This window comes from Neopsephotus bourkii, unplaced genomic scaffold, assembly GCF_033783945.1.
Source record: "Neopsephotus bourkii isolate Nb327-2 ecotype Australia unplaced genomic scaffold, CSIRO-AGI_Nbou_v1 NB_1250, whole genome shotgun sequence".
NCBI classification, from domain to species: Eukaryota; Metazoa; Chordata; class Aves; order Psittaciformes; family Psittacidae; genus Neopsephotus; species Neopsephotus bourkii.
Genome location: NW_026901735.1, coordinates 4,361,990 through 4,384,729, shown reverse-complemented (window position 1 = coordinate 4,384,729; position 22,740 = coordinate 4,361,990). Strand labels below are relative to the sequence as shown.

At 47.2% G+C, this 22,740-nt stretch overlaps 1 protein-coding gene across 9 annotated transcripts in view; it reads right to left on the bottom strand.

The window, feature by feature from the left end:
• The window catches only part of BCL11A (BCL11 transcription factor A), a 77,290-nt gene that overhangs the window by 14,655 nt on the left and 39,895 nt on the right, over nt 1-22,740 (bottom strand). The window lies entirely within an intron of this gene.

Here is a 22,740-nt window from a genome sequence, read left to right as displayed (position 1 = left end):
GAGACTAACGATAAGTACAAAACTGGACACTATCTCCTGCTCTTTAGAAGAGATTCAACTCTGGGTCAAATGAAGAGAAAAAAAGGGGAAAAAGTTAAATCAAAACATAGCATGGGCTGGGGAAAGGGGAAGGCAGAGAGAGCAGCAGCTCTGCCAGGGAAAGAGCTGGAGGGTGGCCAGGAGGCCTGGCCGAGCGCCCTGCCGGAGCCACATTATTTCTCTCGCACTGAAAAGAAGCTGAGGATGGTAAATGCCACTTTGGCAAGTAGCGAGCTAACTCTATTTCATGATAATTTATTTTTGGAGATAACATGGACATTATAAAAGAGCAACCAACTAATAAATAACTAAACAAAAAGATGGCTAATAATGACAGCAGAAAGCAGCCCCTTCTAATATACGGCAAAACAAGGAGGGTGAGTAAGTTTTTGAGCGCTGCCCACAAGGAAGGGGTCGTGTGAGAAATGGCAAAGGTGAGAGTGCTTTTATCGATGACTGTGATTTGGTAAATAATTCACTTCCACCCCCCTATGGATGTTCTCCTAAATGCTGGTAAACTGGAGCTATGAGGATGGAAATTTGTTCCCAGGCCTGCCCAGCAGTTCATGTAGAACTGCTCTCCAATGATATTTGGAAAAACAAACATGGATCTTGAGGTCTGTTGAGGAATAAACCAGAAGACCTCAAAGAGCATCAGTGCTTGGGGTGATAATTGCCTGCACCACATACTCCCGCCCTGACCCAACAGTTACATTACGAGTACGTGGCTCCATAGGCACCACTCCTGGGTAAACCTCTTTATGTGCTGGCACTAAGAGCTGCCACTGTTAGGTTTTCCCTATTTGCCTAATATGAAGGAAAGGAAAAGAAAAAGCCAAATGTGAAGATCTGGAAAGAAAACATTGCTTTATCTGCGCTCATCTTGTTTCCCATCTCACTTGGGAGGAGAGGAAGAAAAGCTTCCTATGGGCATTTTCATTCTCTAGCGAGCTGAGCAATGATGTGGGGATACAAGAGGCCCCGTCACAGCTTTCCTCCCTGCCTCCCAGCCCTGTGGTTACTCTGCGTCTGGCCTGAGAAGCTGAATCAGGAGAGAAAAAAGAGACTCAATCATCTACAGCAGGCATTTAACACTTTAATCACTTGAAAAGCCCTTGGAATAATATTTAACGTTTCATCCTGAAAGCAGCGCCGGAATAAAATGCACTGCGGTGTTTAGGATGTGCCAGGCGTGTGAGTGCAGATAAATACTTAAATCTGCTGAAATGAGAGGGAAATTCAATTGGACTTTCACATTCCTATGCTCATTTGTGAGCTTGGGGGAAAAAGAAAAATCTTCAATGGGGAAATTTCACCTTGCTTCACCATAATGAAGTGGAAGTTTTTAACACCACGGTGGGAGCTAACAATGTAACGCTGCCTCCCCTCTCTACCTTATAGATCAGGTCAGAGAAAATAGCATTTTATCTTCTAATGAGGATACAACATCAAGCGTTCGCTACCACATTTTAGTATTCCCATCAACTAGATATTCTAGATCATAAGGGCAGCTCGTGTAATCATAATGTCAATGAGAAGGGCTGTTACGACTGAGACTAAAGATTACATGGAAAAAGCTGCTTTGAAACTGGTAATTATTACCAGTCCACTAATAGCAAATGATGCATTACAGTTTCACCGTATAATCTGTATTTCACTCAGCTCCTGCCAGTACGGCCTTATTATATTACAGCACTCACAAATTCTAAATTCCTAAACTACAGTCATCAATAAATGTGTTACTCGCCATAATTTGCAAAATTACTTTGTTCATAACATCTTCGACTGTTACAAAGACTGGAATTGATTTCCTGCATGGCAAAATTAGGGCTACATTGATTTAGTGGAGTGTAAAATGTAATATTATTCTTCACGTGCTTGCCTGAAAAACAAGTTTTCAATTCACCGTCCGCGTTTGGTAATCAAGAGAATAATTTAAATTCGAAATCATGTTTATGTATAAAACTTCCCCTATAAACAACCCAACATCTCCAAGGGAGCAACGTGAAACCAGGCAATAAAATCAAAGCAGCGAAACAGTTAAAATCCAGCAGCCATTTGCCTCCACCTCCTGCTTTGAAGAGACACGATTTCTAATTTGTCTATTAGTGCTTGATTAATTATGAAGGCTATTGACTGACCATATCACCACCTAGAGATACGTTCCAGTCTGATGCAGCCTTGCCAAACTGCAAGAATTATGGCACTAATCCATGCGTTGCCCGCCAGCAATGAGACAGGTCCTCAGGCCGCTGCAGCAACCCCTGGTTTTGGAGGGGAACTCGCCTTTTCCTTCCTCCCATCCCACCAATATGGTTTATGGTGAGAGTTTGGGTCCCCCCAAAAGCCAGGCAGGATCATAGGACCTGAAGGCTGTGGATGCACTGATGTCTCCAAGCTATGGGTCTTTACATCCATACGCATTTCCCAGCTAAAGCATCTGTGCAAGACCACAAGCACAAGAGGGAGATGTAGTAGGTGGTGGTGGCCAAGGACAGAGCTGGAGAAGGTCCCATGGGGCTCTGTACCTCATTGTCCACTGGGGCAACATGATGGGATGTGTTATCCAAAGCAGCACTGAGATGCCATCGGGACTTCCAGCTGATTTCCAAGAGGACAGCAGGAATGCTGAACCAGCCCTCCTTGGCCACCAGCAGTGGGGCTGGAGCTCACATCCTCAACTGCTTTGCATCAAGGAATTTAAGGTCAAAAGGGATCACCAGCTCTCATTCTCTAACCTTTCCTGCAATACAAGCTTCTCAGTTGTCCTAAGCCATGGCCAAAAAGGTATCTTTGGGTAAAGCATAACCTCCTCCAGCCTGCAAATTGTCTTTAGGGCAATGCATGAAATTCCAGCAAAAAACATTCAAACCAGCTCAGAAGACAAGGACAGGATCCACTGCTTGACCTACAGTTCACCCTCACAGCTAACCACACTCAAGACAGGTACTGGGGGGGTCCACCTGAATTCCTCTGGCTCCAACCTCTACCCATTCTCCTTTTCTATTGAGGGTTTTTTGGGGTTGATAACACTGAAAAGCCCTCTGGCACACAATGTGGCCTTCCCTCTGCACACCAAGAATATTTGTGCACCCAGAAATCAAGGCACACTTCTAAATATAGTCATCTTTACAACCCAAAACCACCCCTCCATCCTCCTCCACTACTCAAACCTTTCTCACCCCAGCATCATACTGGGAAGGGGTTGGTTTTCCTTGAAGCCTCCATCACCTCCATCTGAGCTGCTGCCTTCTGGGGTACCGCACCTCAGCTCTGTAAGCTATTCCATTCTTCTATCCAAGGACCAGAGCAGGCTGTACCCAACCATGCTCTTAACCATCTCTCAATCACCCATCCTAGCGATACCGCCCAGTGCTCGGTCTTCCTACACACAATGTCACACAGCGCTGCGTCCAACGCCTTGCACAGTCTATTTCATCTACATTTATCAACCAAAGTTGTCATCTGGAAGAATGAAATCAGGTTTATTTGACAAGATCTATATTCCATAAATCTAAGTTGAGTGGCATGAATTATATTTCTATCCTTTAATTCTTTATCAATTCCATCTTATATAGGCTCTTCAATTATTCTTCCCAGTAGAGATAAGCAAAGTGTTGCCAACTCTCCCCCGCTTACCCCGATGAGCTCTTGACAGCATTTTCCCAGTCCATAAGCTTTACTAAAAACCAGCATTCACATACCAATTCTTTAGGGATTTTGGGGGCTTTTCCATTTAAAAATATTTATTTCCATTGCACCTTGTATAATATCATCCTTGGCAACTAATCACAGAATCAGCTAGGTCGGAAAAGAACTTTAAGATCATCATAAGCTAGAAAAAGCTTCATCAGCCACCTACGATACAAAAACATAACACTGCTGCTTTCCACGTCTACAAGCAGAAATATTCATTGCAGACTTCTACCTTATTGCTTCTTCCATGTGTCACTTCAAGGGTTTCTCTTTCCTTCAGGACCCTGAGAAGCTCTCCTCTTCTCCCCATCAGTGCTGGGCATGAGTTTTCCTTAGCCTCTCCTGGCCAGTTCTCTACCCACGATGATTTCTCACTGCCATTGATTGCTATCCCTTTTCCATTTTTTAATTGTCATCTATTGATTTTTTTAATATCTAATTGCTGTTCTCATCTCACCACTGGAGAGGGTGAAGTAGGTTTTGGACTTGGGCCAGAGTTGCCCTCTCCTTCCTGGACAGCTCATCATCTCTTTACAAATAGCTTCCAATTACCATTCACGTTTTGTGTCTACGTTTTTCCTCCCAGTCAATTTTACTGCTCATTTGCTTCATATTTGGGAAATCACCCCTATAGGAGAACTACATTGGGATACCATGTACCAAATACAAACATGGGGCCAATATGAAACCTGACCAGTCTCATGCAGTGAAGCCTCACCCACCATTACGTATTTATTCCTTTCCTACACCCCAGCCAGCACAGGACTAATGACAGGGCACAGCATTTCACCACGACATGAATGTTTAGTGCCGCTGAAGTCATTGGCTCCTGCCTAAAAAATAAAAGCAGCAGAACAGCTCTCATGCCCCAAAAAGAAGTGATTTAACCAGTGACACACAAGTGACAGATTTAGCTTCTGATCTGAAAAATGTTAACAAATGAGTGGGGCGGATATTGGCATTTGAGTCCCTTTAAGGGCAGTTGGCACAATTAGTCAGTAAAATACGAAGAGATGGCTGCTCTCAGCATTAAGGGGCTTTTCTGATATTTAAATAAACCCTGGCTCTTCTTTACTGTGCTCACAGATACACCCAGCATGCTAAAAGTCCGAGTCGATGCAAGCCAGCATCTCCAGGCACGATATAGCTGGCTCTGAGCAAGACCCACAGCCGTGTCCACAGCCACCAGCAGCAAAGCCAGACAAGATGCTGGGGAGGAGACCAGCTGGGAGGAGAAGCTGTCAGCTAGATGCCACTGCTGGGAGGGGGAAAGTGAAAGAATCACAAAAGGATTTCTGGAGCTAGGCATGCAAGTTCAGGCACTGCCAAGTGAGTAATGGAATAATCTGCATGCGGGTGCCAATGTGCTTTGGAAGAGCTCCCTTCGTTTCTCAAAAGTCAGGGCTGGATACAGGAAAGCTGCTCGCCGGACACACCAGTGCTTGATAGAAGAATAATGCTTGAAACACCACATGCAGCATCCTCTCAGTGCCCCTGTCCGAAACAGGCAGCAAGATGTCGTTTGGGAAGGACCACCAGCTTATGGAGTAAGATGTTATTGTAATGAGTATTGTACCACAGGGCATCATACAGTCTGCATACAAACTCACTATTAGAGACACCCCAGTTTTCCCAGTGTTTTCCCAAACAAAACGGCAGCGTAAACACTGACTGCCTCCGTGCCAATGGAATTTCCAAGGATTTTGTTCACAGCTGCAGATATACTCCCTCAGAGAAATCCCTGTGCCAGAGAAATCTCCAAGCAGACCAGGATGCGGCCCTCACTGCCCTAGTGGTCCAGCCCTTGTTCTCACCAGCATCCCTCCACAAACCAGCACCACCAGCCTTGGCGGCTTAGCTCCTGCTTTCTCCACCTTCCCAAAATTCCCAAATGTGTAAGCAAAGCCAAGGTGTCTTTACTGGGCTACCTGCACCTACAGGGAACATTCACACCTTCTGCTATCAAACAGCAAAGAACAGAAGTTAAGAGAGACTCAAACAGCAACCTGCAGTAAGCATCCCCCCCCTCTTCTGCTCACCACCAAACAATTATCAGAAGAACACCCTGAGCCAAATGCAGAACTTCTTTGCTCAGCTTTAATATCAACTGCTTGGTTTTTGGACTGATAAATTTGGAGTTGATATGGTATTGGGGGGGGGGAAGAAAAAATTGAGTTAATTGTTACCACTTGTACTTGATTCAGTTCTTCTCCATCTGGCTTGTCAAATATCTCTCCTTTTTCCCTTCCTCTCTCTTTTGGAAATCTGTACTGTTTGATATTCCTCTCAACTGAAAACCAGAGAACTAAAACAGTTGGGACACAGGAAGCATCACAAGGCCAGGAGATAAGTGGGTCCACTCCACGCCTGCAGCAGCCCACTTCTCCCTTGGTAAGAAATAGCTGCTCTGTCGTGACTCACCTTTTCCTGGTAATCGGCAGCATCAGTTTAGACAGGAAACTGTAACTGTCCAAACATATTTTCTCCTTCTTGCACTAATTCTTCCTCCTGATTCTCCAGATTGCAAAAGGCACGTACGTTGTTAACCTGGTCCATCATTAACCGTTTGTAAGTAGCTGTTAGCACTGTTAGCATCAGCACTGTCGCTGCTGTTGTCATAATTATTGCAATACTAATAAATAACAGCAGTAGCTGCATTTCTGTACAACAAGGTACTTTCTCTCTAATCTTTTCTCTTTATCATTAGATGAACCGGATTCAGAAACACTGAACAAGGAAGATGTCCCCAAAACTCTCTAGGAAGTGACACAGCATTGCTTGTGAAGTGAGAAGCACCATTGCTGTTGTGCATCTGAAAAACGAAATGCTGCAAATCAAGTCCTTGCTGTTTATGAACAGGCCTAATGGTGGGTCCTGGGACTGGCTAAGTTGTGAAAATGTCTAAACGCTAGAAGATGCTTTTCCTTGTGGGACCCTTAGCATCCCATTCACCACCTTTCCTTATCTACTTTTACCAATAAGACTTACTGATATCCCCGAAAACAATTATTTTTCCAGCAAATTCAAACTCCCTGAAATAATGTTAATAAAACTGGCATATTTCCTAAACCAAGTATCAATAATGCTGTTTTTCATTACACTTCCCTTTAAAAGCCCCTCATTTAAAGAAGAACCAGGCCAAAATGCCACACCATGAACCAAACTTCAAGAAGAAACCCAAGCAACAGCAATAATAAAAACAGCGGCACAACTGGCACTGCCTTGCCATTCAAAGACTTAGACTGGAATTAGGAACTCCAGGGATTCACCTTTTTCTCTCCCAAAGCCAAATTTTCATTTATTTAAACAACCCAATCTAGTGGAAGGTGTCCCTGCCCGTAGCAGGGGGTTGGAACTGGATGAGCATTAAGGTCCCTTCCAACCCAAACAAGTCTACGATTCCACACAACAGCAGAATTTTGGGACTGAGGAAGGAGTGAGTGGGAAAGGATGGAAACAGGGAGGCCAGTTCCTTCCTGCAGAAGAGCAATATGCAGAATCCCTTGGCATGGGGTGCAGTCAGGAGCAGGAAAGACTCCATCCACAGCCCAACAGCTGGGCTCCCCTGGCGCACATCTGGCCCTTGCAGAAGTGCCAACTTCATCCATGACCAGTCTGGTTGATAACTTCACCATATTTTGGGTATTTACTCATGCAGAACCAACCCCATCTACCCAATTCCCCCCGCCAAAAGATTATCTCATTACCCAGAGCAACAAACTGGATGGTTTGCTGGACCTCAGCACGGAGGTGCAGGATGCTGGGGTCCTGCTGGAGCACCCCAACACTATCAGGAGTACAAGCCCGACCTCAACGTCTGTCACCATTTTGGAAGGCGATTATGATTTGGCCACCAAGAAGACTTGCTGCAAGCTCCAACTTGGCAAGTGAGGGATGAGGCTGCGACTGATTCTGTGCTTTTTTAAAACTTCAGGGGGGTGGAAATCTGTCGTGTCTTGATTAGTGAGGAACAGAAGAAAACTACAGTCGGAAATCAGCGCTGTGATTGGAATTCAGCTTGGAAGGAAAGAAACCCTTCAAGCAAAGAAGACCTGATCATACACACCTATACTATACCCCAATGCCCAGTGATGGGACATAAGAGGGGATGCAGACCGTAGCATCACATGGGTGGTAGCTCAATACCTTCCAACACTGGCAGCAGGACCTAAAGGGTGAAATACGTGTTGTTGTCAGCCCCATAAGAGGAACTCCTCACTGATACCATCTCGTTCCTCTAAAAATATCATTAGCAAAGTAGCCAACATCCCAGACACACAGTGATGAATGTAAATGAATGAACTCCAACAGGAGTGACATTGCTGGGATGAGACCTCCTAAATCACCTCCTCTGGATCTACTTGGGTGTCCCCTGCTGGAAGGTTCACCTGGACTGCAACCCACCTCATTGAAGCCCTGCCCCAAATAAAGCATCAAAGCCCTTTCAAGCCTAACTTAACTACCCAGCAAACCATAGTCCGTAATAGTCCAAATGCTCTAACAGTCCATAATTACACATTCACCCAGTGGCTGCTGGGGACAATCAAGGCAAGAATTCACTTTTTAAATGCAGTGTTGTAATTATACAGCTACAAAGAGCTTTCAAATTACCTTATTCACCCTCATACACCTATGTGAGGAAGTGTTTCCTTTCCTACTGTTATTCCTGGCTGGGAGCACCTTAAGAAAAGGCAGAGTGCACTTCAAAAACCTTCTTGCAGTGGAAGAAAGGAGACGCTCTAATGACATCTCAGGCCATCTCTGCTGGCGTGGGGTGTGACGTGGCACAAGACCCCAGAGCCCTGGCAGAGGCCATCCATGGGATTTGTATCTGCTTTGCATCCCAGCTCTGGCATTGCTCAGCCTTGAAGCCAGAGTGTGTGTTGTGGACACTACTCTGCAATGTTTCCCTACATACAGAGACTCTCAGATGCAATGCCAGGACGCTGCTTTCCTGGGAAGAGCCACTACTGTTTGCAGACCTGATTAGCGCTGCAGGACCTCTCGGGAGGATGTGGCAGCTCTACCGCATGGGGCTTGCCTGGAGAGAATGAAGCAACATTGGCATTTTGAGAAGGCTGTGAGCCTTCTCCTAGTGAGAAATCAGGGGCTGGCACCTTCCCACCATGGCTCACCAGCAGGCATGAGGCTGCCCTGGCACTGCTGGGCCGTCAAGTCTCCTCATCACCTATGGCTTTGCTTTATTTTGCTGCATTTTGCACATTAGCATCTGTATTTGACGTGCCCAGCTCTGTAAAGCACATGCATTCAAATCATGGCCTTGCAGAGATGTGGTGGTCCTTGACAGCCCATCCTTGGCCCTTCTCAACTGCCAGGTCCCTTCTCCATCCCACAGCACCCCGGCTCCCACCAGTGCCTTGGACAGGGTGCCAGTGAGACCAAAACCCTCCAGCTCTCAGCCAAGTGATGGGCTTGGGAACACACACGAAGAGGGACTCTCCTTAAAAGCCTTATTCCACCTTTTCCTTCCCCAAATGGATCCTCTTCACTCTCCTCTTTCCCAGCCTTCCCCTTTGGCCTGCTTTCTTCTCCCTTTCAAATTAATGGTATTTAGCCAGCAGCAAACCATCCTGACAAAGTGGGTCAGGGGACCCATAGGTCCCCCAAAATGACACCTCCGCTTGCAAATCATCTGCCATGAAGGCAAAGGTTTATTCTGTCCCTGAGCAAGTTCAATGTCACCATGGAGTTGCAAGCACAGCAAGTGCTGAACCAGATCCTACAAGGTTTTGTTCCATAACTCGCACAAGCAAGTATTAGTCGAATCAATAATATATATTTTTCCCTCTCCCTGCTTTGCAAATGGGACCAAAAGGTATCGTAAAGTTGTCTAGTCTCCTCTGGATTATTCCGTCTCCTCTCCATCGCTGAGATATCCTTGAAGTTGAAAATGATATAATACTCTGAATATCTGGAGTTTGGAGGTTGTTAAGACTTGCAAGAATTGCTACAGCTTTATTGCGTTCCCGGGGCACAGAGAGTATTTACCATACATACATCAAGTCAAGCAATGCAAAAAGGGCACATGAAAACTTGGCGCTTTGAGCTCAGGAGTTTAAATTCCCAGAAAGGCAGAGAAAAAGTGGATTTTCTTATTTATAGATTTGCAGATGAAATCCAACAAAACCAGCCCCCCCCCCCCCTCAAAAAAAAACACAACCCTCCTTTATGTCAGTAAGGCTGATTCAATTTCCAGGCTTGCAAGGTCTCCTCTCGCCGAGTATTACCCGACCCCAATAACACGCACTGTTCCAAGGTTAAGATCTGCTTCCTTACAATAATGCAGAAAGCTGTTGTTTCAGTCGCCGCTGCAGAATTCAGCTTTGAAGGACAGGTTAGTACCACACTACATTTAACTGGATTCAGTTCATCTGATTATACAGTGCCTTGCTTTCTGGAATATGTAATCATCTCTTTCTGATGACATTTTAAATATCCAACTAGACAAATAATTGCGGCAATAATTGATAGCTGAGTCAAGCTGGAAGATTATTGATTGGCACAGGACCCGCTGAAACAAATGTTCATCTTTCAAACATTACAGTGAAGATGCTTAAATCTAACTTTTGCTGATAAATGATAAAAATTTGATTTACTGATAAAACCCCTGGAATAGAATATGTACTTCAGGATTTGATTACCTTGTGGAATTTTTCCGGTGAAAAAATTAGGCGGTGGGATTTATATTCTATTTCACGTGAATAATTGCCCAAGATATGGATAAGCCGTTGAACATAAACACACATGGAGAAGTCTGAAAGAGTTGCTGATTAACTCCCTACCTTCCTGAACGGAATTCATCTGTTCCTAAGCACTGCTTAGGCGGGAGTTTATCCTGCTGCCTTCCCAAGGATGCCTCGCGTGGGTCTCATTATGGAAAAGATTCCCCCCGTGGTTTTCCCAGCAGCTCGAAGCCCTTGGTTTAAATGTGCATATTCTTACTCCACTGTGAATGCATCCAAAATGAGGGTTTGATCTCATTTACCATGGTGTAAATCAGCCCGAATCTGCGGCACTGCATAAAATCAACGGGGGGGGGGGGAGGTCAAGATCAGGTGCATTTGCAAACTGCATTCGCAATCTTAGAGGGAGGGGGTTGAAAGCTGAAACGAAACCACTTTTCAGCTCTTATTACGCTGTTTAAGCGTGGGTTTCCTTCTAATTACGGAATTCCGGGCCCCGCAGCACTGCCTATCCACATCAGGGGGAGAGAAAAGGGGCATTTCTGAAACTTGCTGATTAGAAAGCAGAGCGAGCGGCTGCGGCAAGAGGACCGCGTGCAGGGGAAAGGCAAGCGATGAGCTGCCTAGTTAGGGCAGAGGAGCCATCGCAAGGCAGAAGCCTGAAATTAAGGAAGAGCGCCAGAATATTTGAGCAGGGAACAAAGAGCATAAATTCCAGTGTAAGAGATGAAAAATGCACTGAAACGTTTTGAAACGGAGCCATTAGGAGCTGATTGAGTCTCAGAGCTCCTGTTAAAAAATCAGCCGCTTGTTAGATGCGGCGATCAGCTGAGCCCTGGCACTTGAGGCGTACGAGGGGGCTTGTCGAGCAGCTTCGCTCCAGCTTGGAGATCCTCAGTTAATTAGGAAGCCCTCAGATTCCCTGCAAACGCAAGTCGCCATCGACAGCTCCTGCTTTTGATGCCTTCCGGGCGACAGTAGCCAGACCGATGTTCCCGAGGCTGCCCGGACCGTGCCGGGGAATTCAATCACTGCCACCAGTGCCGACGGGAAGTTACAAGTCGCTCCTAGATGCCGTTTCCTCCTCCAAAACGAACCCTGATGAAATCTGCATTTGCTCAACGCTATAAATAGCTCCAGCTTTGAGTTATTATGATTTTTCCCCCCCCTGCTGAGTGGATGTCGCAGTCAGACCAGGACTTCAGGGTGGGAATTCATCGGAGGCGGCGCCAGCAAAGGTTGGGAGAAGAGGAATGCTTTACAGAGGACAATCTGCTCATACTGAACCCACATCCACAACACCGGGAGAGAAACCTCCCCTTGAGATGCTCATTTCCCCAATACCTGCAGCAGGTAGTGGTGGCTGCAGGGGATGGAGCCCCTGTTTGGGTGACATCACTCCCCAAGCACTCATCACACCCATCCCATGGGGATGCCTTTCCCGAGTTCACTGATGCTCTCCAAGTAGAAAACACTGATAATACATAACACAGGGCAAATATCAACATAAAGCAACCACTGAACAAAACGAGGCTTGTTTGGAAATGCATGGAAATGAGTGGAAGTTACAGCGACAACCCAAAGGCAAGATGACAGACCTGCAGTCACACAGGGAGTCGGCAGCAGACACTAGAAAATTAACTCTCAGGAACAGTCTAGCATTGGCAGGGAAATGAATGAGATGATCTAAGAGATATTTTCCACCTCTAATAGGATTTGATGATGATTTTGCATAGGCTTTTGTGCTAGCCTGGCTTTTGATAAAGGCATGGTGTCTCTTTTCAACCCACATGCAAGGGAGAGATTAATAAGTTGCAAACTCGGCCCACCTCGGCTATAAATGGTTCCTGTGCCTATAGGGGAAATAAAAAGCCAAGCTATGACTGAAAAAAAGCCACAGTGAACTGAGTGCAGTTAATGCTTTTACACCCAAATCCTCACTTATTAAAGCATTTAGAAAGCAGAGAAAAATTCTCCTCCAGCATCCAAAAAAGCATCAATTTAGTGGCCAGATGGGGCAGTGATGCATAAACTGTGGCCAGTTTAGGAGCACTGGACTGAGACCTGATACAAGGGGGATGGCACAGCTCCAGCACATCTTGCTGGTCACTTTTGCCCTATGCAGGAGAACAGGACAGAGCCACTGGCAGGGGAGGACAGCACCCATTTGGGAAGACCTGGCCTGGAGACTTCTGCCTGTTTATGACCTTGGATCAGCAGAGGATAAAACCAGAGGACTGGCCTCGGAGGATGGATTAAGATAGCACTGATGGTAAAGAATAAAATGGAAACAATTTTAAGCCTACAAAACTGATTGTAGAGAATCCCATCTTTTAGCAAGATAAGCATTTCCTTACAGGAAAATGCAATTAAATGTTGTAACTGCCAGCGCTGAGATACCAGTAACAGATAGTGATAAAAAACCCCTAACCTCACCTGATTAGGTGAATAATCTGTGTAGTCTATATGGTCATATCACAACATCCTTTCTGGGGACAAACACCCCCTTTACTCCATGGGCTGTTTCACTGTTATTTTTCAGCAGGAAGATTTAGGGATCCAGGCCCTTTAGCACCACTGGGACTAAAAACTCTGAGCCTTGCTGATGTCTGACCCTTGTGTTGCGGCAAATGAAGGTCGTTGCCACTGTCCTGCTCTTTATCCATGAGTTTTCCTTTTCTGACTCTTTACCTCTTTGACAACACATTGGATAAGGGGGCTGGGACCTCCATCATCCATCTGCCTACACTAGCAAAGTCACCACAGATGCTGATGGACATCCTGATGCAGAGAAGGACGTGGCGTACACTGTGACCTACCAGCAGCACCTCTACACCCACACATCCAGGACAACTCACTGAGGAGCCACATGCCAGTCCCTTGCTGCTGCTACTTGCACTGCAGCTAGGTCTGGTGGCCACCACGGGGGACCAGAGCCCCTCAGAGCACAGCACTGCACCCAGAGATAATGAACCAACAGTTCCTGCCCTTGGAGCTGGCAATTATCATCAGCGCTATTATAACCTGATGAGAGGGGCTGCCAGTTTAAACAGGCGACTGCTCCGACGCCAGCGCTTCCCACTCCTTGGGCTTAAGAGTGTTAAATATTTCAGCAGGTAAACAGCAGAAGTCACAATCCCATTTGCTGCCACGTCTCGTAGTGCTTTTGGACACCACATTTGTGGCTGGAGGAAAAGAAATTGGCCTCAGTCATCTTTTTTTTTTTAGCAAAAAATACAGTAAGAGAGCAATAATGTTAAGAACAATTAACACCCAAATGTTGCACTTAACTGCATTTTAAGGTGTGCCTTGCAAATGGGTGTTAATGCCTTGAAGGCTGTATGGGCAGCGGATACATCGCCTGTGGTCCCACAGGGGCGTTTTCCAGCTGCTTACCTCCGGGTCCTCAGTTTCTCAGGGATGGGAGCACTTTCCAACCAGCACCAGTGAGCGCACAGCTGCCTCCTCCAGCATGTCCTATACCCCACATCTGCACTCAACCACCGGTGCTCCCCAGAAAGGGTGCTGGACACCACGGTGATGGGCAGCAGCTCCATAAAGGATGCAGAAGTCCTTGAGTCATCACTACGTTAACACGTTATCAGAGAACACCCTATACAGGGCAGGCTGGGAGGGGGTCGTGTATATGGCAGGTCTGAAATTGCCATCAGCTTCACCTCGATCCTCTCCCAGTGTCCTTGGCCACCCAGTTAAGATCTGACAGCATTTAAAGATGACAGTGCTTGAGGTAATGGGACAATGCCATAACAGGATTACAGGAAATGTGAAAGAAAGGACATCCGTATGTAATGTCATTTAGGTAATGTCATCTATGAGCAGGTTTTGCTGCCTTTTTTGCTGACAAAGAAGTCAGTCTCACTTTATACAATTCCTCTTAAACTCTGTTATTGCCCTAAATAATTTACTTCTCCCTGAAAGAAAGCCTTTTAGGCGCATCGTCACAAATACTGGGCCCATCTTTCTCACTGGTCAGAGGTGGGGTACCCTGGGGAAGGGAAAGCAACATAAACCAGCCCAAGGCAGCAGGACCGAAGGGCTCCCCACCGCCCTCCCAACCATGCTGCAGCACCCAGACTTCGTTAAGATCCTCCCAATTAATTTCCACCGGGCTATTTCCTCCCCGCGCCCTTTTCTCCATCAGTATTCCCTTTCAGTCCCACCGCAGCTGCCCCCGAAACAGCTTCCTCATTGTCCCCCCAACCAGAAGTGGTGTATGTGTGCCAAGCAACTGACCGCAAACAAAAGCTTGTTTGACCAACCCTTGTTCCGAAACAAAACCCCGGCTGGAGAAGGAAATCCCGCGAAGGAGGGGGGATGGATGCTGGGACAATTTGGAAGGCGAGCCCAGGCACGCTCGCCCCCGGGGACTCACATTCTTCACCAGACAATGGTGTCTGGCCTCCTCATTCACTGCCCAGCCTCCCACCCTCCCCAGAAGATCCCACCCCCCTAAAAGACATGGTTATTATATAGTCTGATAAGCAGGAGGGATGCTGTTAAATCGAGCCCGCAATCATTTCGCACGCTGCCCGCAGCAGCTCATGGATAGAGGGTGAGCAATAGAAGAAGCCTCTAAAGGACTTGGGTAACTGCTTGTGGAGCTAAACTTATTAATAGGAAATACAGCACAAGAAAGAGAAGGAACTACTGAAGAGGGTCCAGCAGAGGCCACAAGGATGATCAGAGGTCTGAAGCACCTCTCTTTGAGGAGAGATTGTAGGAGCTGGGCCTTAGCCTAGAGCAAACTGAGAGGCGATCTCATCAATACAGATCAATATCTCAAAGGTGGATGCCAGGAGGATGGGGCCAGGCTCTTTTCAGTGGTGCCCAGCGGCAGGACAAGGAGCAATGACAATAAACTAAAACAGAAGCAGTTTCACCTCAACCATGAGGGTGGCAGAGCACTGGAACAGGCTGCCCAGGGGGGTGTGGAGATACTCCAAACCCACCAAGGACACATTCCCTTGCAACCTGCACTAGGTGGCCCTGCCTTGGCAGGGGGTTGGACTAGATGATCTCCAGAGGTCCCTTCCAACCCTAATCGCTCTGTGCAATACTGGGGTAAGTCAATTCCTTCTACATTGGATGGTGAAAATTCATGACCATTGGGGTTGCTGTAGCTAGGGAAAAGGTAGCAACAGGCCCCACTGGCTACCTTTCCTTGGGGAATATTAACTCCTTTGGAGCACAATATCCCTTCCAAACTCCCCAGCCTTGCCTTAGATGACTCCTTCCCCTGAGCCTAGCAATAAGCTGTTAGGGAAAAGCCGTGCCCTTGCTCCCTACACATCTGCCTGCCATTGGCATGTGAAGCTACCGATTAGAGGAACCACCCTGGCTGGGCAGGCAGCCCCCTCCCTCGATAAGTACGGTTGGAAACCACAGGAGTTGCACAGGCCATGACCATCTTATCCGTTAATGAACAGGCGTGCGGGTCCGCGCCACGTTGAGCAACATTGACATCTGCCTGTTTAGGCAATGCACTGGGCAGCAGCTGGGGTTGTGGCCGGCGGGGTTTGCTGCAGGGTCCCCATGGGCTTTTATAGGGGTAGGATACCACTGCCTGCCTGTCTGTCTGCTCAAGCACATGTTATTGCTGGGAGATGCTTGTAATGCATAGATACATCAGAACTCCTTACCAAGCCATAATACCTGGCCATTGAATGGCATGTCCCAGATCAATCGTCACTGAGCTGTCCACAGGAGCACATCACACCAGGTAGAGACACAGCAACCAGCCAAAGCAGCTCTAATCCTTCCTCCTGCACACACTAATCACCATCTAAGAAAAGCTTTTGCTGCAATTAAAGGCAGTTTTCTAAAGCACGTTGACCATTTCAGTGCTGAGACCGTGCACGGTGTTTAATAACTGCTGTATGTTTGCAAGTGTGTGTATACACCTTTTATTTCTACCCCACAGAAGTGCTTGTGCAGGTGCTGTAATAAGGTATAGGATAGGAGTACACAGGGTCAAACCACAACACTGGGATGTGGATTTTGCACTGTTCATGGACTGCCGCAGCTACAGCCCCAGTGATGGGGCTAAACGCCAGTCCATTGCTTTTGGAGCAAGGGACTGTCTACCAGACCCTGTTGACCTGCCTGTTTTGCTGCTGTCTGAGCTCTACAGAGATCCCACCACCACTGAGACTCAGCCCTGGAGGACACTGAAAGGTAGAACCCGTCACCTTGCAGCATCTCCATTCACTTCAGCAGGACACATGGGTGATGAGGACCACACCAGTGCAGGCTGTAACCAGCCGCAGGGCTACACACGCAGTGATGTGCATGTGCCTTGTGCTGTACATCCATGTTTTTAATCAGTTCTAAGCAGTTGTGTGCCTACTTTCCCATCTTCTCTAAAGCTGAGCTTATAAAAGCCCTACAAACCAGTGTGTCCCTACAGCCACCACGTCTGGCACTCAAGATGAGGATGTCCCTTACCACTACACCCATCCAGAGAGAGACAGAGCTACTGCTACTAGAGGAAATAACAAAGGGGACAGAGGACCACTTCAAAACCTGCCCACTCTGCTGCCTGTAAGACACCAACAAAATGCTTCTGGTCCATGGAGCTACACTACACATTGAGCAATACATTACACAGACTGTTTCTTCCTGGTTTTGTCACATTAATAATGGTACCTTACACTTGCCCACAGCACTTACTGTTTCCTTCTGCCTCCTCTGAAGCTGGGATGCTACAGTTGCAGAGCACATCCCTGCTGGAAGCTAAAAGAGAGGCTGCCAGGGAAACACATGCAGCCTTCCTGAGCCAAGCAGGCACTCTGAAGCACAACCCCACTACTTACAGAAAACGAGCCTCAAACATTCTTGCCCTAGAAAAGCCTCTCTGAGCACAGAGCTGCCCCACAACAGCAGCAATAACTCTGCTCAGAGCGAGGGGAGCAATCCCATCCCGTCACTGTATCCAGGCACAGCAGCAATCTGCATCTCACGGCCAAAAGAGATGATCAGACATAAGGTGTACAGGTGAAATTTCAGGAATGGGGCTATTCCTGTTAGAACACAGTCAGAAAAACAGGGTTAATGCCCTTGTTATCTGGCTCACCACGTTACTGCACCCTGTATGGTCCATCCAGTGATACTGGCCAGTCAGGCGGGCAGGGATGCTACAGGAGCAGGGCCAACACAGCAGTCCCACCAATTACATCAGCCACCATGGAAAACCTGGCTTTACTCCTTTACCAGGAGCATCAGGAGGCAACTTCTCCCTCCCTGACTCACTCAATTCTTTCCTGTACTGCATACAGTTCTGGTGTCCCCAACATAAGAAGGACATGGAACTGCTGGAGCAAGTCCAGAGGAAGCCATGAAGACAGGCTGAGGCACTCATGACTCATTTATAAATCACACACCATGGTTTGGTTTGTTTGATTGGGGTTTTTTCACTTTAAATACCGTCAGGCAGAAATTCCACAGCAGTTTGCTTTGTTTCTTTGATCGTGGGATTCTTTCTCTTTCCCTGGGGAAAAACATGCCCTAAAAACAAACAAATGCTGCACTGGAAGTAAAGAGCCCACTCCTTTGAAACCTCTGGAGATACACTCACAGCTGTTGGAAGACACACACTCACCCTTAAAAACCAGTAGCATTCTGAGCTGTGATGATGGACACCAACAGCCCTGGATTCACAGAATCACAGAATGGTTTGGGCTGGAAAGTACCTTAAGATCATCCAGTTCCAACCCCCCTGCCATGGGCAGGGACACCTCACACTAAACCATGGCACCCAAGGCTCTGTTGCAACCTGGCCTTGAACACCACCAGGGATGGAGCATTCACAACCTCCCTGGGCAACCCATTCCAGTGCCTCACCACCCTTATAGTAAAGGATTTCCTCCTTATATCCAATCTAAACTTCCCCTGTTTCAGTTTTAACCCATTACCCCTTGTCCTGTCACTACAGTCCCTAATGAAGAGTCCCTGCCCAGCATCCTTATAGGCCCTTTTATTATTACCTGGGATAATCCCTTTGGCCTCATGGCAGCAAGCCCATTTTCAAGGACCCCATAAGCCCATGGCTCCAAGAAAGCTTTAAGAACCACAAATGCAGTGAGAATCACCATCATCATTCTATGATCAAAACACGCCCAGGGGCAATGCCAGGCTACCTACCTACAGGGGTATTTGGATTAACTCTGCAGAAAAGGCACAAGATGACTTCTCTTCTATGCCTAGTCCACATCCATTTACATCTGCTCTGCACCCACCTGCTCAGTCATAGAATCACAGAAGGGTTTGGGTTGGAAGGGACCTTAAAGCTCATCCACTTCCAACCCCTGCCACAGGCAGGGACACCTTCCACTGGAGCAGCTTGCTCCAAGCCCCTGTGTCCAACCTGGCCTTGAACACTGCCAGGGATGGGGCAGCCACAGCTTCTCTGGGCACCCTGTGCCAGCGCCTCAGCACCCTCACAGGGAAGAGCTTCTGCCTTATATCTAACCTGAACTCCCCCTGTTTAGGTTTGAACCCGTTACCCCTTGTCCTATCACTACAGTCCCTGATGAAGAGTCCCTCCCCAGCATCCCTATAGGCCCTCTTCAGACACTGGAAGCTGCTCTGAGGTCTCCACGCAGCCTTCTGTTCTCCAGGCTGAACAGCCCCAACTTTCTCAGCCTATCTTCATATGGGAGGTGCTCCAGTCCCCTGATCATCCTCATGGCCTCCTCTGGACTTGTTCCAACAGTTCCATGTCCTTTTTATGTTGAGGACACCAGAACTGCACACAATACTCCAGGTGAGGTCTCACGAGAGCAGAGCAGAGGGGCAGGATCACCTCCTTCGACCTGCTGGTCACGCTCCTTTTGATGCAGCCCAGGATACATTTGGCTCTCTGGGCTGCAGGCATCAATAGGAACCCTTCCAATATCAACTGCAGACTTGAGGTCAGACCCAGCATACCATAAGATGGAAATCTGCAGCGTGGCATTAAAACATGGCTCTCAAACACAGCAGGTTCCCTCTCCACCACCCTTTGCAGGTAGCCCTGAGCTTGTTCAGCCCACAACCTCCCTCCGAGCCAGCCCTGTGCCACATGATTGTATGAATTCAATGCTAAGCCTGAACTAATATAGCCAGGCTCTCCGCAGAGCTTATCAGCTCGGGCTGGGTGCTCAGCACCTACCCTGCTCCCGGCTGGGCGATGGCAGGGATCCAGCCAGCTCCAAACACAAGCAGGAGCTCGCTCACGTCCGCTGGCAAAACGCATGCGAGCCATAAGAAGTAGAGCTCGGGAAGGCTGGAAATGTGACAGCTTTTTGTGTTGGAATAATGCGATTCAGAAAGACTATGGGGACTGTGTAAATATTTGTACAGACACTCATTGCCGTGGCAGGCAGATACGGGGTCCCCCTGAATCAGCTGAGCTGCTTCAAGTCCTCGCCTCCATTTCCAGACGTCTGCTAACCAAAAACCCAACGTTAACCATCCACACAAACCCTCTGTTTATATACAGTCTCCATCCACTTGCTGGGCGGCAGAATAAAAGCGGGATCGGATTCCCAGCCCACTAACGGAACATGAGCAGGATGTACATTTTAGCAAGGAATTAATTAATTATTATCAATGCAAGGAAATGTTTCTGCTTTGCCACTGTAATTAAATATTCTCATTCAGCTCTCAGCCTTCAGACATTCGTATTGCATTTTATAGGCCAGTTTGGGGTTTTTTTCTTGAATAAGAAAATACTTTCACACTGAATGTTTCATTTTGTGCTGGCTCAGAAAAGGGAGGGGAAGGTCTCTTAATATTCATGCCCATTTTCCTTTCTAAACAATTACAACTACTTTTGTTCAGCAGCATGTACAGTTTTCACTGTGAAAAGTCCTCTGCTGTTTCTGCTCGAGTACAAGCTGCATCCTGATGAATAAAGCTGGTCTCATCACCCCTCCTCATGCAAGCCGGTGCCTCACTCTGCACTCACACTGCTGCTATTTCCATCCCTGTGAGCTAAACCACCCCATGATAGGCATCTCTCATCCAAATCAATAGGCAAACTCATTCAAGGAAGGACATACCCACAGCACAAGGACTGCAACACCCAACCCCAATGAAGGACTAGCTTCTAATCCCTTTACTCAAGGTCCATTGGTTATAGCCAGCTGCTCATGGAAAAAAAGGCAGCAGAATCCATCCCTCAGCCTCCATGAAATAGGTAGAAGACACATGGGATTACTACTAACTTGGAAAGAAAGCACCCGAGACATAACATAATTCCACCACTAGATTTTATCACTTTTACTCACAATGAGCAAATACCTGGGGAATCACTGAGCACAGAGCTTCTCACCCACTCAGAAGGAAACCAGACCCAGCTCCACCACCTGGGTAATTACCCACTGGACCAGACGAGCTTCACCTGCCTCACCCTTCCCAGAAAATGAAAACCAGTGCAGCTCAGGTTCAAGGATTTCACTTTAATCCTTTCTTTACCCTCCGGATGGACGCGCGCAATCGCTCCTCTTTGCCGTCCCCAGCCATCGCTGATTTAGCTAATGCTCCGCTCCAGCAGGAAACATCTTAACTCTGAAGATCTGATGATTGCCCCAGCAATCAGTTGTTCAAATAGTTGAAAATTAAGACTATTGCACACAAAGTAAATTAAGTAATTTTCTACCCTCCTAGGGTCTCCCAAGTCTATCAGATTTCCCACAACTGGTATATCACGCTGCCTCATTACTGTAAAGAAAATACAGCTCCATGAGTCCTTTAAGTGGACTGCCCTCACACTCCAGGGAAAAAAGAACCTTTGCAAACACAGATCCTGCTGCAGAGGAAACAAAGAGCAGAAGGCGTTTGGCAGAGCATGTTTATCTGTTCCCATGCTCAACTCTCATGCCTTAGGCTGCATAACTCTTCAAGGGACTCTTCATCAGGGACTGCAGTGACACGACAAGGGGTGATGGGTTCAAACTGAAACAGGGGAAGTTCAGGTTAGGTATCAGGAAGAAGTTCTTCACTGTGAGGGTGGCGAGGCACTGGAACAGGCTGCCCAAAGAAGTTGTGAATGCTCCATCCCTGGCAGTGTTCAAGGCCAGGTTGGACAGAGCCTTGGGTGACATGGTTTAGTGTGAGGTGTCCCTGCCCATGGCAGGGGGGTTGGAACTGGATGATCTTAAGGTCCTTTCCAACCCAAACTATTCTGTGATTCTATAACCCTCTGCAAACCCCAAAAGGGTGTACACAGCCATTCTCCATGGCACCAACTTTATTGACAGTGATGGTTTTGTTGGCAAGGTTGCCAGCAGAATCAGTGGTGATGGAAGATGCCCTCCAATGTAAAAAGACTGCAAGCTGATCCTAAAGCATGTACCACTTCAGCATCCTTATTACAGCAGTCCCACCTCTCGGTCTCCTAAAATACATAAGCAAGGCAGCTTTTAGGCCATGACTGATCACTTTTAAATAAACCTTTTGAACTCAGCCTGCAAACAATCCTACCACAACACTATGGGATGCTCTGTGAGTGTTAGCCATTAAAACAAGCCTTCAGCACAGGGACAGTGCTGCACTGCTTCCCGCCGCTCCCTGGATCCCTTCCACCCTGGCTGCGGCATCTCAGAGAGGTTTTGTTCCCGAGCCCAAACAAACTGGAATCATTCCCAAGCGTTTGGAAACCTTGAGCCCAGCAATAAGCACTCGGCATTATGGTAATCACCTGGTGGTGGCCGCTGCAGCTTCAGTTTTGCGTTGAGACTTTCATTGAAACCCTCTGGTTTGGGACTATTTTCTCTTTTTGCAGCAGAAGCTCTCCCTGGTTGGTCACAAGAGGTGAACTTTGCAAGACCAAAATGAAATCAGTCACTTATTTTCAGTTAGGAGATGGGAAAACCCCACTGACAAGAGCTTTTTAAGACAGTTTAGTCACAAGTTACCAAATGAGGGGACAAACGGCCACCCCACGTTCACATGCAAATCAAGCCCTCAAAGAACCTGCTCTTCACACTTTGGTGGGGAAAGCAAGAGGAAAATGAAAGCAAATGCTACTAACAGTTAAGTATTTCTGTATGTGCTCCAAAGTGTGTCCAGTAATCACTTTGTGCTGTGTTTCTTCAGCAGAAGCTGGCCCATGAGGCTGGGTCCCACCACTTGGGTCCATTAGGACATACAGGGAACCCACCTTTAATCTAAGAGATTTGAGAAACTGGAGCTATTGGGTTCTTCCATCTTGGGGGTTTTCTATAAAGCCTGACTTCCCAAAAACGCCAGCCATGACCATGACTCCTCACACACCTCTTTACCTACCAGTTCCTCTGGT